Source organism: Somniosus microcephalus, unplaced genomic scaffold (genome assembly GCF_052327205.1).
Source record: "Somniosus microcephalus isolate GS21.2 unplaced genomic scaffold, FLI_Smic_1.0 unresolved_chr4, whole genome shotgun sequence".
Lineage (NCBI taxonomy): Eukaryota > Metazoa > Chordata > Chondrichthyes > Squaliformes > Somniosidae > Somniosus > Somniosus microcephalus.
This window is the reverse complement of record NW_028225182.1, coordinates 18,934,868-18,940,436: the sequence shown is the minus strand read 5'-3', so window position 1 is coordinate 18,940,436 and position 5,569 is coordinate 18,934,868. Positions and strand designations below refer to the sequence as shown.

The window sequence follows — 5,569 nt, the reverse complement described above, 5'->3', positions numbered from 1 at the left end:
GCATAAAGGCACTTAGGATCGTGATACTCAGTCATTAGTTGTTAAAAGCTTGTAAAATAAGGCCTCGATCTGTAGAGCGTACCACGCAGATCGAGAAAACTGTCGGATTGTAATTTAGCTTTTGTAGAAAGCCTGCATAACTGTACTTATGTTATTTTATGTCTGAGTTCTTTTGTGTACCTGTTTGGACCTTCAAGTTATTCCTTAGTATTTTCTTGATTGTTATTATTGTATGTTATTGTTCATCGCTGTCAGCACTTTGGTCAGCCTGTAGGGGTCGTAAGAGGGTTGAGGGTAAAACTTGCGACCCAGAACAAGTGCAGCTAGTGGAAATTGAAAACTAACTAGGATGGGAGCTGCACAAAAGAAAGGTCCCCGAAAGGGGAACCCCAGCTTTCCATATTTTTCAAAATTGTGGCCGATCATCCACAAATGATTTACCTAAATGGTCTAATTGGACCAAGAATGACAAATACCCATTCCCTATAGACGGAACCTTTAATTTAGACAGAATAACATGTCTAGAGAATTGCCTCGTAACTAGAGACCCGCAGAGAAAAAGAAAAAAAAAGGAAGTTAATTGGTCAGCCTTCTCAGATTGGAAAAAGGAAGCAGAGAGGCGACGCGAACGAAGTATAGAAGTTAGTAAACATAATAAAAAGAGGGATGAGATTAATCAGGAACAGAATAAACAACAAAAAGTTAAACAAATCAGGGTTGGCAGGGTCCACAAAATTTATCCGGAAACGGAAATACCCGAGCCCAGGTTCACACTCGTCCACAGACTAATTGGACAACTAGCAATCCCTGGGGAAAACAAAGTGGCCCAAACGAAGAGTTTGGACAAAATCCAAATTGTTCAGCATGACGTTACTTAGAGCCCACCCCAGACATTGCCCAGGAACAACAGGCTGTGGTACAATTGCCTGCAGTATCATTAAATTCTAAAGAAGAGCCATTTATAAATTTAAATATGAATGGAACACAAGTTCCATTTTTTGGTAGACACTGGAGCAACTAATTCGGTCTTGACTAAACAATATGCAGTAGGAGCACCTTGTACCAATCAGAGTGTCAAGTGTGTAGGACTTTCAGGAACAACCCAGACTATGGTATGGCCCACTCCATTGGATGTACAGATGAAAGACTTTCATGAACAGCATGCATTCTTATTATCTGAAGACGTTCCCATCAACTTATTAGGAAGAGATTTGTTGTGTAAAATGAAAGCAGTGATATCATGTATGGAAAAAGGACTGAAGGTATATGTTCCAACTGACAGATGTGGGATGTACCCATTGCAGGTCCACAATTCTCCTATTTTGTATTGTTGAACTAATCATGATGACAACCTCAGTAAACAATTACTGATGGCTGTGGGAGCATTGCAGTATGCCACAAGATCAGTATCAGAATACCAGAAGCAGTTTAATTTAGGACATTGGCATGATAAATTGCATTGTATAGCCTATTATGACAAAACGGGAGAAGATCTAGAAGTGGCAATTAATTACAAGCCCTTTCTGCATCAGAAATATTCACTTAAAATCCGAAGAATTTTAATTGGGCAAGAAGGAATAGCGTCACCAATCTTGTTGACCCAAACAGCATGGGAATTATTCAGGGTAAAAGACTCTAAGCCACACTGTACACTAGCAGTGGCGCATGAATTCAAACCTTCTGATCTAGGACAGATGGTCCTACGCCTATCAAAAGCTGCAGTTCAACAGGAGTGGAGAATAAGTCAGGGTTGGTTCAAGACCTAAGAGCAGTTAACGAGTCTGTTCTCCCTGCCTACCCGGTGGTCCCAAACCCAGCCACCATTCTGACCAGTATACCTCCTAATTCAAGGTATTATACGGTCATTGATCTCTGCTCAGCCTTCTTCAGCATTCCTATTCACCAAGATTCCCAGTTCCTGTTTGCCTTCACGTTCAAAGGAACCCAATACACATGGACCAGGCTGCCACAAGGCTACACAGAAAGCTAAACTCTCTTTCCGCAGTGCCTCAAACATGATTTACAGAACATTGTCTTAACCGATGGGTTAACCCTCATGCAATTAGCAGGTCGTCTACTTACTGTATCACCTACCCAAGAGGCATTGTGAATCAGTGACTCAGCTTATCACTAAGCCTCGTATAGACATTGTAGAAACTCCTCTGGACAATAGCGATTTTATATTTTATGTGGATGGATCAGCCCTCAGAGACGAAAAGGGCTCGCAAAAAAAGTGCATATGCCATTTCCGATGATCATTCAATTATCCAAGTATGCTGACTACCATCTTTCTTTTCAGCACAACAAGCAGAACTGTTTGCCGTTACAAGAGCACGTATTTTAGCTACAGGAAAATCAGTGAATATTTATATTGACTCTCGGTATGCATTTGGAGTCACTCATAATTATGGTCAAATTTGGAAACTTAGAGGATGCCTGACTTCATCAGGATCTACAGTTAAAAATGCTGAACAAATTGATAACCTTTTAAAGGCTCTCCAGTGTCCTAAAAAAAAAAAAAAATTGCTGTTATTAAATGCAAAGCACATACAGGCAATCAAGACCAGGCTTCTTTGGGCAATGATAGGGCGGATCGAGCAGCTAAGGCTGCTGCTCTTTCTGATACAGGGTCACAAGTGTCTGCATATGTTCTTAGAAATCAAGATCCAGACAATCCCCCACCCACAATTGATGACGTTTTGGCCTATCAATTACAGGCCAGTCCGGACGAAGTGTTAGCTTGGGTGAATGATTCTTGTTTTAAAACACCCAAAGGGGTATGGGTTCACCAGGATGGCCGTATGGTGGCTCCTAAATCTTTAAGTCCATGGATTGCCCGATGCGTTAACATGTTCACGCATGCGGGCAAAGGGGGGATGGCAGACTATATTAATCAAACATGGTATGCACCAGGAATTATGACAATTACAAAACAAATTAGTGAACAACGCATTGCCTGCCAAACAATGAACCCAGGTAAAACGGAAAAGGTACAGGCTGCCTCCCACCCAAATCCAACAAGACCCTTTGTACATTTACAGATGGATTTTATTGAATTACCGGTATGTTTAGGATTTAAGTATGTATTAGTTATTGTAGATGTGTTTTCACGATGGATTGAAGCCTTTCCATGTAAAAAAAAAATGATGCAGTTACTGTTGCAAAATGTTTGTTAAAAGAAATTGTACCACGATTTGGTATACCTGCCCAACTTTCAAGTGACAATGGACTTCTACTGCAGCTATCATCCACAGTCAGCGGGACTGGTAGAAAAATATAATGGTATGCTGAAGAATAAACTTTCTAAACTTTGCAATGAAACTGGACTTAAATGGGTCGAACTATTACCCCTAGCATTGATGATAATGCGAGCAGCAACTAACAGGACAACCGGACTATCGCCACATGAGATTGTTATGGGACGACCCCTAAGACTGCCATTTTCAGCGTCACTTACGGTTAAGCAAATGGACATCCATAAAATGGATGAGAACATGTTAAACTATTGTATTGCATTAACTAGATGTACTTCCAGCTTTCACCAGCAGGTAAAAGAGGCGCAAACGGAACCAGCGGAAGGAAGGTGCCATAACTTGGAGCCAGGAGATAACGTATACGTAAAGGTCTTCAAAAGAAAGAACGGACTACAGCCACGCTTTGAAGGGCCATACCAAGTACTCCTGACAACGAACACAGCTGTTAAAAACAAGGAAAGACCGACCTGGATACACGCATCCCATTGCAAGAAAGCACCAGACGGGGACATTTAAAAAAAAAAGACTTGAGACGATGAAATTATTGTTCACGCTGTACGTGCTCATTGAGATGGTATACGTAAACTGTCAGAGATATATTGAAGAACCCCGAAAGAAACGAGAATTACATGTTAACACTTTTCTGTATATGGCTTACGAGCATGCTAAGGATAGTGGTAGATCTAGTTGCTGGGTCTGTGCCCATATACCCATTCACACCACAGGAGGAATCCCACTAAGATCTATTCCCTTTAATATTTCCGAAACAGCAGAATGGATCATAAGGCGAAATAGTTCAGGCAACCCAGACAGAACCATGGATATGATTCAGTGGAGATCAGCAGGTTATAATCTGACCACCTTCCAGGGATGGTATCAACCCAATTATAACCATACAGGTATTATCCCGGGGATGGTCAAAACAGAAATGAAGTCGGTATCCTTAGGCCAAAATTTAAATTTGGCACGAGGACCGACAAAAGGGACTGAAAGAATTAATGTGGGCTATATTGTCCTAGGTAGGACAAAATGGGGGAATGTAGAAGTGCATCAGCATAGAAATATATATCCACACATATTAGTATAAAATAAGCACACATACTCTCTTATATTAAAATGGAGTCTGGAACTGTTTCAACAGGCCAAAATGGCTTCACACAGTATAACATAAGGGGAAACGGGCAGGCCCATATTAGGAAGCGGTTTAAGGAAGAGGATGTGACTCCTTTGTAGCTTGCAGGCTAAGCAGTTCCAGTAAACAAGATAAGCTTAGCAGAACAAAAAGCATGATAACCGAAGGACATGTACTGTAAACATTCATATGAATGTCCAGAACCAAAGTGAGAGACAAACCGTCTCCATTGTATAAAATTAATTAACTTTATCTAAAGGTATTCCTGCATCATGACTTTTGATTATCTATTGGCTAACCTTATCTTAAGACACCGAGGCTCTGCTGACCCTTTAGTCATCTTCTTGTTGACCTTAAACATTCCTTACTCATCTCTTTTTAATGTTATTAATTGTGTCTCTCAATACTATACCATGTGATAAAAGGTTTTGATCTTTGTGTATAAAAAGAGGTGTTTTTGTCCATGTATTCGGAGAAGTCACGATAGCCTTTGCCTACGTGATTGCTCCCCTTGCTAGCAAGTAGTTAAATAAAGTCTGCCTTTGACGATCACTTTGTTTCACAGAGTCTTATTGAACAGTCGAAACTTCGACAGGCAGGACAGGACATAGTAATATTCGGTGTCGTCCTGATCTAGGCCAGCGAGAGGGTCTTCTATTTCCTCCATACCCAGCTGGGCGTTAGCCAGCTTTTGTTCCAAGTCCAGACATCTTTCCTGAAGAGACTTCTTCATGCGTACCTCTTCATCCAGCTTTTTCTGGGCTTTCAGCAAGTCGTTTACTAATGACCTCATTTGAGATTTTACTACTTCAACTTCTTTTGGAGATTGATTGATCGGACTATTCAATCCCTCTACCGGAGCAGCTGTTTCAGCGGTCTGTTGTTCTACGTTGACGTGAGTCAGCGTACTTTTGGCATCCAAGGGCTGCTCTGTTGCAGTCATCTCAGTCTGTGTTGCCACCTCAGCTCTTCCAATAACCTTTGAGAGCTCCGAACCCCTTTCGTTTGAATATTGAAGTTCGTGTTCAAGTTTTTCCCATTTCAGAGTCCTGTCCTTCAGCATATGCAGGAGTTGGCTGACCGTTAACTCCTCTGACATCAGACGTTTTGTGTGCTCCTGCTCCATTTTCTCCATCAGCTGCTTCTGTTGTCTTTCCAGATTCTCCAACTCTATATCAAAGAA

The 5,569-nt window shown here is 41.3% G+C and overlaps 1 long non-coding RNA gene across 1 annotated transcript in view; it reads left to right on the top strand.

Annotated features, from left to right (window-relative positions):
• The window catches only part of LOC147090006 (uncharacterized), a 6,410-nt gene extending 1,472 nt beyond the window's left edge, over positions 1-4,938 (top strand). Inside the window, exon 2 of the long non-coding RNA XR_015075310.1 lies at positions 3,536-4,938. This is a non-coding gene — a long non-coding RNA (uncharacterized LOC147090006). The remainder of the gene's footprint in view (positions 1-3,535) is intronic.
• Positions 4,939-5,569: the final 631 nt, after the last annotated feature.